General features: G+C 38.9%; 1 protein-coding gene across 2 annotated transcripts in view; it reads left to right on the top strand.

Annotated features, from left to right (window-relative positions):
- The first annotated feature begins 278 nt into the window (after positions 1–278).
- Positions 279–10,287, top strand: part of RC3H1 (ring finger and CCCH-type domains 1) — a 60,250-nt gene continuing 50,241 nt past the window's right edge. For both annotated transcript variants that reach the window (XM_012729279.1, XM_004688497.2), the window contains exon 1: positions 279–506. The gene's annotated coding sequence lies outside the window, so the exon portion shown is untranslated. The remainder of the gene's footprint in view (positions 507–10,287) is intronic.

Below are 10,287 nucleotides of genomic sequence, written 5' to 3'. Positions count from 1 at the left end.
GCAGGCGGATGGTTGGACCAGTTCTTCGGCTCAGGGCGTGGGTGTGCCCCGCGTCCAGGCAGAGCGCGTCGTCAGCCTCCCTCGGGCGTTGGTGGCGGGTGACTCAGAGCTCCCCTCTGCGTTCGCCCCGCCCCTCAGATAGCCCCGCCCCGTGAGGGAGGGGCCTCGTCCTGGTCTCCGCCCCACTCTCCGGGGCGGGCCCGAGCCTGAGGAAGAGGAAGGGGACGAGGACAACGAGCGACCGGGCGGCGGCGGCGGCGGCGGCGGCGGAGGAGGAGGAGGAGGAAGAGGAGGTAGACCAACAAGATGGCCCCTGCTGCAGGAGCAGCCTCAGCAGCAGGTGGGAGGCCGGAGGCGGCGCTGACGGTGGCGGCGGCGGCCGTGGCCCGGCGGCCTGGGACAGAGTCAGAATCGACGGTGGCAGCAGCGGCGGCGGCGGCTGCCGCGGCGTTGGCGACGGCTGCGGGTACCCGGAGCTGAGAGGAGCTGCTGCTCGGACCAGCGCGGTGAGCGAGCTGGCGGCAGCGGCGTGGGGAGTCGGGCGGCGGCGGCGGCGGATGCTGGGCCTCTCTTTGGAACAATAGGCAGCCGCGGCGGGGAAGGGGCTGTTGTCGCCTGCCCGGCGCTCCTCGGCGGCAGCGGCCGCCCTCCTCCCCCGCCCCGGCCTCGGGCCGGGCCCGGGCGCTGGCGGCGGCCGAGAGACTTGTCAATGGCCAGCGTCCTCTAGGCCTCAGGCTTCCGCGTGCCGCCTGGAGGGCCCGTCCCAGTGGGTAGGCCGTGGGGAGGTGCGGACGCCGCCCTGGACCAGGGGAGGGTGGGGGGTGGGGGTGGTCTTTGACCCGAGGGAGGGGGCCCCCCCAGGCCGGCCAGCTAGCTTGTTACTTCAAAGCACTCGGCGGGGACGGGAGTGCGCTCGGGAAACCCTTTTTTGGACCCCCTAACCGGTGGGGGTGGGGGAGGTGACGGCGTCTGTAAACAGGCGCCGCCTCTGCCTCCCCTGCACCCCGGGGCAGCTCCGGGACCGAACTCCTGAAGCGCTCCTTTCCTTGGCTCTTGGGTTTTAAATGGTCAGTTTCTCCTGAGCTCCTGGAGAAGAGATAGACTTCTTTCTTCCTGCTAGCAACAGGAAAATTGTGTCTGTAGGTATCTTTTAAAACATCGTTTTAAGTGCAACAACAACACAAAACATATATACCATGAAATAGGATCAGTGAGGGATGGAGCGAAATGGAGTGCTAAGGATGTTCCTCTTTAAACATCTCTAGGCATCTGTTTTCTCTAAACATCAGCTGTGCCCACATCCAAGTGAGCGTGAAACGAGGGCTGTTTTGGAGCATTAAGATAACTCTTGACATCCCAGAATAGCCCATGATACAGGAAACAAAGCCACTTACTGTCATCGCGAAGACAAACTGTAATGTTTGAATAGAACTTTTCTCCAAACCAGCCGTTTTGAATTACTAATATGCCTCATAAGAAACATTAACATAAAATTGGACCAAATGAAGAATTTTTTCAGACAGAAAATGAAGATAAAGTGGTTCATCTCCAGGCTAAAAACTTTCTGTAATTTGTCCTAAAATTATTCAACACCAACCCGTTCCACTGAGTTAGATATTTGACTTCTAAAGCATATTTTGTGAGATTGCTTTACTTCTTGGTAATTTGCAAACATTAGAAAACAATTGTGCTTTTGTTTTGAATGTTTAGGCATATCAAAAGCCCCTCAGTTGTATTTGCTCTATGCTAGTAGTGTCAGTTTCACAGTAGACTGTATATTCTAAATATATTTTTTCAAGGCATTTGCCACAGTGAGGGAGAGAATGATTCAAGTTATTTCTGTTCCAGTTTTTACCTAGGTTATGTAGAAATTTATATTAAAATTGTTTGGATGCAACCAGAAAGATTGTTTTGCACTATTTGCATGGACCACCTAGTTTGTCTTAAAATGAACATTGACTTATGCAGAGAAAATACCAGTTAATATCTTTCATCCATTTTTAGGATGCATTTCTAATGAGAATTGTCTACCTCAATGGTAATTCTAAGCATTTTCAGATTACATAAATTTAATGAATGTGCTAATTTTTAGTTCTGTGTTGACAGTAAGTAGACTGGCAGTTGAAATAAATGGGGAGGTTCAGCTGTGTTAATTAGGATTGAAGTATAGTGGATGAGTATAAATAATAACTTTCATTTTATGCCTTACATATATAATGTGGATATTTTGACTTTTAGTAGTAGGGAATACCAGCTTCCACATAGTTCCTGCTAAGGTGAATTTTCTTTAAAGTATTCAAATCTGTGGTCTTTTTTTTTTTTTAATGTAGTTTTGTTAGATAGCACAAAATCTCAGTCTATATTGTAGCAATGGTAAATTTATCTGTGGTGGCCCAAAATCTGTTAGAACATTTGTAATAATGTAGGGGTTTATAAATTTTAAGTGGTTAGTGTTGTTACAGGAAAAGTATTGTGTGTCAAAGACTAATTTTCCTCATATTTAATACCATTTTCCTGAAAACAAACATTTTTGCTGGTTAAAGATTTGTGTTTGAAAAAAGAAATGAAAATCTATATTTGAAATTGGGTGTTGACCCAATAATTTATGGGTTCAATCTGGCTTCCTATTTCTGTATAGTGTTGAAAATCTTTTATTCTATTTTTATTTGTGTCAGAACTATTTTAAGATGTGATTACTCAATTGTCATATTCAGTGTCCATGCCTTTTTATTAGTTCAGTTCAATTTTCTTAAATCTTATTTAATATTTCTTAAGTAGCACATAAGTAATTTATTTCTTAAGCAATATTCCCTTCTAAGAGGTTTTAGGAACATAAGAATTAGATTTAATATTTCTTAGTAATATTAAAAGTTTGGGCCCTCCCTGGTGGCGCAGTGGGTTAAAGCACAGCACTAAGAAGCTAAAGCCACTTTCGCAGGAGTTCGATTCCTGCCTGCCCGGGAGGAGATTCACATGGCGTGGCAGACCTCTCCTGACCCGCCCGCTGCTCCCCTAAGCAGTGTACTTCGTGGATGTGCCTGTTCTGCTCCCCTCTCTGTCTCTGGTGAATCCTCTCACCCTCCACATCTCTGGCTTGTACCCTGGTTCCATATGAATAAATAAATCTTTTTTAAAAAAAAAAGTTAATGTTTGATTCACCTAAAGAGTTTTGAAGAATTTTGTGTACATAAAAATTTTTAAATTACTGTTTTCAGTATACTTTTCTTGAATGCTTTCAATACATTTCAGTCCTCCTGGTGATGTTTGTGGTATTGTAATTTTATATATGAATAATCAAGACTAGAAGTTAAGAAACTAGCAAAAAGGCCACATAATTAATAGGTAAAAGAGCTTACTCAAACCCAGGTTTTATGACACAAATGAGATGTTTTATTTATATATTACTGTGGCCATAAGTCTCAAGTTAGGCTTTGAAGCATTTCCTGTGTTGACAGATCCCTTGTTTTGACCCTGAACTATGTATTGTAATACTGTACTTGCCGTTAACTCTAATATTCTTTCTGTTCTCATAATTAGTATCCTATCAAATATTAGCTCATAAGATCAAGAAGGTAAACTTAGTGATTTATAAAAGAAACTTTATTTTTGTTTTTTGTGGATCACAGTGTTATATAGAAACATGTCTTTTACTTAGAACAGAGTTATTGTATTGCTGAAATTGCTTCATGGCTTTTATTTGTTATATAAGTAGTTACTAAATTGTACCTTTGAAATTATGAAAATTTAAGAATGACTTTAGTAACAACAGTGATAAAGTTGGGTCAGCTAACATTTCTTCACTTATATGTTTTAAAGATGTAGAATTCTGTAACATTTAAAAAATTTTTTATTTAAGATTTATTTGTTTATGCATACAGAAGTGGGGTACAGGCCAGAGGTGCAGGGGTGGTGAGAGGATTTTCCAGAGACAGAGTGGGGAGCAGAACAGGCTGATTAACAAAGTACACTGCTGAAGGGAGCAGCAGGCTGGACTGGAGAGGTCTGCTGTGCCATGTGGGTCACCTTGCTGGCCAGGGATCAAGCTGGCCAGGGATCAAACTACTGAAGCAGCTGTGGCTGCAACTAGCTTCACAGTGCTGAACTTTAACCCATTGAGCGCTAGAGCAGGCCTGTAGCATTTTTAATCTAAAGATTTTAGGGCTTCAAGTGGTAGGGGGCTAATAAACCTACTCTGTATGTTCTGAAAGTGGATGGCATCCAACAAAGTAAAGAATAAACCGATAGGGGCCTCCCTGGTGGTGCAAAGGGTTAGATCGCAGCTCTATAGAGCTATTCACAACCACTGCAGCACTAACCCACATGGCACAGCAGACCTCTTCTGTCTTTCTTGCTGCTCCCCTCAGCAGTGTATTTCAGTAGATCTGCCTGTTCTGCTCCCACACTATCTCAAGTGAATCCTATCATCCCCACACCACTGGCCTATGTCTGGTTCTTGTATGCATAAATATATCTCTTAAAAAAAATGGAGTAAACTGATAAATGATTCTTGTTTGGACACCTCAGAGCAAGATGTTCCTTGGTTCAGGATATATAGACCAGTTTAGCTCTGGCCATGTAAGTCGGTGCTTTAGATATTCTTTGGGGTTAGTTTCAAATGAATTTAAAATTCTCAGATTGACTACCATTAAAAGAGTCATAGAAGGCTTCTCTTTAACATCTCTTCCTTTGTTTAATATTAGAGTCTGGCCTGGATTTGGAGGCTGTGGCATGAGATTAATTTTATCAGGCAGTTATACAAAGGAATTTTTCTCACTCCAAAGCTTAAGGCAGTTTCTTTACATTCTCAAGTGTGAAGTTTACTAATCTGATTAATGTTCCCAAGACAGTTATCTTTATTGTGTTTATTTATATCAGTTATTGTTCAGATTTGTGCCTGTTTTTTTTTATATATAATCTTGTTTACTTTTTATATAATAGTTTAGGCACTTGTCAGTTCACTTTGGTTGTGGTTTGGGAAAAGAATTGTAGTAAAAAATTTGAATTGACAATACTCAAGTATATAGCTTGATGTGACTGAAATTGTGTTTTGTCATAGAGGAATAAATGTTTTAAGGCTCATTTACATTTTCTTTTATGTTATTTACAAATGTTTGTTACAGCAAACTGTTTTAAATTGATGCCAGTACTTCTGATTATTACTGTGCCCATAACTAACTTGTAATGCATTTTATCTGAAAACCTTCAAGAATTGAATAGCATTTGAACATGGTAGCACTATTTTGCAGAGGTGTTCTAAAGGAGGCTAGTTATGTCTTACTTATGTTAAGCTAATTTTTTTTTAACTAAGGTTAAGTTTGTATGACTTGAAACTACCCATTTTAAAGTAAACAGTTCAGTGGCAGTACATTTGTAATGTTGTGCAATTACTCGCTATATATAGTTGCAAACATTTTTATAGTTTTAAGAAAATTACCCACCAAGCAGTTATTCTCCATACCCCCCTCTTAAACCTTGATAACCACCATTCTATTATCTATTGCTGTGGATTTAGCATTATTTTTTTTTTTTTAAGATTTATTTTTGCATACAGAACTGGGTGGGGTACAGACCAGAGGTGCAGGGATGGTGATAAGATTCACCAGAAACAGAGTAGGGAGCAGAACAGGCAGATCAGCGAAGCACACTACTGAGGGGAGTAGCGGGTGGGTCAGGAGAGGTCTGTGGTACCTTGTGAGTCACCTCTGGGGTGGGGATCGAACTCATGCTGGAATGGCTTTAGTTTCTCAGTGCTGTGCTTTAACCTGCTGCACCACTAGGGAGGGCCCTAACATAAATTTTTTTTTTTTAAAGATTAATTATTTATGCATACAGAACCACAGGTAGGCCAGAGGCGGTGAGAGGATTCACCAGAGACAGAGTGGGGAGCAGAACAGGCAGATCAACCCAAGTACACTGCTGAGGGAAGCAGCAGGCGAGACCCGAGAGATCTGCCTTACCATGTGGATCACCTCGGGCTGAGGATCAACTCATACTGAAGCTTGCAGTTCTGTGTCCTAACTTGTTGGGCCTAACAAATTTTTCAAGCCAAGACTGAACAATACTATGTGTAATTGAAATTGATGGAAAATCTTTGGGATGTTATTGTTAGGAATCAAAAATACCTCATTCTTTGCATATTTCTCTACAATAGGCATGCTGACAGGGACTCGAAGAAATGTTGGAGGTCACAGCAACTTGGCAATTTTAGTTTTGACTGCTATAGATGAGTTGTATTCATCTCTCAGATTCATTTGTGTTTCCTCATTGGGTTGTGAGAATTAACTAAATTTTTTTTTTTAAAGATTTTTATTTATTTGTGCATACAGAAGTGGGGTACAGGCCAGAGGCGGCGAGAGGTTTCACCAAAGACAGAGTGGGGAGCAGAACAGGCAGATCGACGAAGTACACTGCTGAGGGGAGCAGCAGGCGGGTCAGGAGAGGTCTGCCACGCCATATGGTCACCTCCGGGGGCAGGTGGGAATCAAACTCATGCGGAAGTGGCTTTGGCTTCTCAGTGCTGTGCTTTAACCCGCTGCGCCACCAGGGAGGGCCGAGAATTAACTAAATTTTAATAATTTAGCAAATTTTGTAGACCATCAGCAACTAATACCTGGTCTGTTGCCTAGAGTTTCTTTGCTTTTGAAGCATTTCTTATTATGTAGAAGAAGTTGGAGTATTAACAAGTAGGTTGACTTACTTGATATTACTTTAGAAGTTTAAAGTCAAAATAATATTTTCCCCTAATTGTAATCTTGAGATTTATTATGAAAAATGAAATACAGTTTATTTGTACAGTTTATTGGAGATCTACATGAGATCTACTGTAACTTGATACTAATCTCCTCTTCTAAGGGAAACTTAACTAAATTTGAAAGAACAACTTAAAAGTAATGAGGGAGAACTATAAGAATATTTAGAATTCAGTATAGTAAAATCACTGCTTTTTAAAATTGTGACTTTCTTGAAAATATTAACTCTGTAAATATATTTATGTATTTTTATATACCTTATTAATTTTAGTAGTAACATTTGAAGGGAGTATACTAATAAACTTAATCATAAAATAATGCTTTAAATGAAGTAATATTTAGAGGCATATGCTTTAAAATATGCCCTAATTTGCCACTTTATGATAGTAGTAGTACCTCTGTTGGAGGTAAAGAAACCTATAGTTGTCATAAACTTAATTACATCACCTGCACTAAGGTACTGCCTTAAAAGTGCTCTAAAATTGACATTTTTTTCACACAATTTTAAAAAGTTTGATGATCTTTTGCTCATCAATACCTCAGAAGGTTAAAATGTACAAACCAGATGTGAGGATAAGATTCTGTAAATAAGATGGACAACAAGAGAGGTGCCATGGGGGGAAAGAGACCAATTAGTTTGAGACTATTTAATTCAGGGACGAACTCCCATTAGACTCTGTCTGCCTATATTATTAATTTCTCGTGTTGTGGTATATAACCTATTGTTTCTTATGATAAATTCATTGTGGGAAAATTCAACCATGTTTATAATTGTGGGAATCATAAAAACTATATACAGAATATTAGAACATAGACTTTAGAGTCGGCTGTATCTAGATTCTCATCTATGACTTCAACTTTACTATTTTTCATCTCTAAAAACAAATGGATATATCTTCCTTTAAAGATTACAGTTGACCCTTGAACAACATGCATTTGAATTATGTGGATCCACTCAATGTGGATTCTTTTGTAAATAGATGATATAAATGTACAGTATCTGTTCAGTACAGAACCGTAAATGCATTTTTTCTTTTTACTATTTTAGTAACATTTTCTTTTTTCTCGCTTTATTATGAGGATATAGTATACATTGCATGTAACATATAAAGTAATGTATTTATCAACTATGTTATTGGTAAGATTTCAAGTCAATAACAGGCTTATTAAGTTTTGGAGGAGTCAAAAGTTAAACTCTGATTTTTTGACTGCTAGCAGGTTGGTACCCCTAACCCTCACATAGTTTAAGGGTTAACTATATTTTTAAATTTAAATGAGATAATGTTATAGTACCTGATATCTAATATTTAGCCCATAAATATTATTTTTCCTCAAGTGCTCTTTTTAAAAAAATCTGTTTCAGAAATTTATTTACCTAAGAGTACATGAAAAAATACTGCAGAATTTTTTTATTCAAAAGAAATTTTAATATAGACACATTTTGTGTGTGTGTGTGTGTGTGTATACAAACATAAATTTTGTAGAGCTTGGGATTAACTCAGTGTGTGCCTTTGGAGCTAGTGATCAGAAATGAAATGCCATTCTCATTTTCTTACCAGATCAGTTTTTCATTAATATGCCCTCTGCTGCACAGATCAGCCACTAGCTACATGTGACTATCCTTTAAATTAGAAAATTTCAATAGACTATTTTTCAGAGCAGTTTTAATTTATTGAAAAGTTGCACTAAAAGAACACTTTCCATTAATATCTTACCCACGGTTATCTGTTAACATCTTGCATTAATGTGATGTATGTTATAGTTGATGAGCCAATATTGTTACATTATTATTAACTAAAGTCCATAGCTTACATTAGGGTTTACTGTTTGTGTTGTATGGTATTTTTTTTTAAGTTTTTTTTTTTTAAAGATTCGTTTTTTTTTGTACATACAGAACTGGGGTACAGGCCAGAGGCTCAGGGGCGGTGAGAGGCTTCACCAGAGACAGAGTGGGGAGCAGAACAGGCAGATCGACGAAGTATACTGCTGAGGGGAGCAGCGGGCGGGTCAGGAGAGGTCTGCCATGCCATATGGTCACCTCCGGGGCAGGTGGGAATTGAACTCATGCTGAAGTGGCTTTAGCTTCTCAGTGCAGTGCTTTAACCTCCTGCACCACCAGGGAGGGCCTGTGTTGTATGGTATTTTACAAAGGCATAATACAAAAATACAATATACAATAGTATCATGCAGAATTTAAAATGTCCTGTGTCCCACCTACTTTCTCCATTCCTCTTGGAAACCACTGGTTATTTACTGCTTTCATTGTTTTGCCTTTTCTAGATTTTGTCATATAATTGAACCATCATAGCTAGCTTTTTCAAATTTTTTCACTTAGCAATGTGCATATAAATTCTTCCATGTCTCTTCTTGGTTTGATAGCTCATTTTTTTGTACTACTAAATAATACTCTATTATATGGGCAGATTTAAATTTAGTTAAAATTTAGTTCCTCAGTTGTATCAAATACATAGAGCTCAATTGCTATGTATGGCTAGTGCCAACTATGTTGGAAAAATGTAGATATAGGACATTTTTGTCACCTTAGCAATTTCTGGTGAAGAGGGCTGATTTTACAAACTCTCTCCTTGTAAATCTCTCTCCTTGAGATCACACACACACACACACACACACACACACACACACAAGCTCTCTAAGTGAATGAAAATGAAAAACTGGTTCTAAGGGGGAGCAGTTTGTAGATCATGCAGTATATATATAATTATTATTGCATTTATCTTCAGTTGTATATTTTCAATTCTTTGTCATTCTGTTTTGTTATGTTGTTATTAATCCTAGACTGACTGTAATTTAAAATACTTTACTCCCCTGAAGAACCATCCATTCTAAATGTTCAGTATATTCAGTAACTATGTTTTCTTAGGTTTCCTTTCAGGACATCATTCTTTGTTCCTAAAATCTGGGTGATGCCAGATTTTCTCTGAATCTTTTGAATATTTATCAAAGGTTAAACAGATTGCACTGATAATCATAAGAATCCAGAGTTCCTTATTTTAGTTATCTCTTGTATTCCCACTTTTCCAATTACTTTTGAATTTACTATCACTTGAAGTTACTGGAAATTGTTTATGTATATCCTTAATAAATAAAAACTATAGAGGTTATAGATTTAATAAATATGTATCCATATTTCCTAAACAGTTTGAGAAATGGAGAAATATAGCAGTCTTCTCTAAAATTAAGTTATGGTAAAATAACCCATAACAAAAATCATCCTCCGTTGCTAATATGAATTAACTGTTAAAAATGAATAGAACAGAATTTGAATATTTTTGCAAAGTTCTGTTGATACTGATTTGTATTTGGATTCTATTCAAGCTACATATTGCTCTGTATAACCAGAAATGGTTACCACAGGAGCTTGTATCTTTTGACCACATCATGTTCGTTCCTAGAGCTTAAAAGGTCTCGTTTGTCTCTTGCTTTTCTTTTGACATAGGCTGTGCCTCTCTCTGCTTTTAGTCTTTTGCTGAAAGTAGCCAAACTGCATGATCTTGATTTGACCTTCAATATACTGGTT

This window comes from Condylura cristata, unplaced genomic scaffold, assembly GCF_000260355.1.
Source record: "Condylura cristata isolate star-nosed mole 26May11 unplaced genomic scaffold, ConCri1.0 scaffold00024, whole genome shotgun sequence".
In the NCBI taxonomy this organism is placed as follows: domain Eukaryota; kingdom Metazoa; phylum Chordata; class Mammalia; order Eulipotyphla; family Talpidae; genus Condylura; species Condylura cristata.
This window is presented reverse-complemented; position numbering and strand designations above follow the sequence as displayed.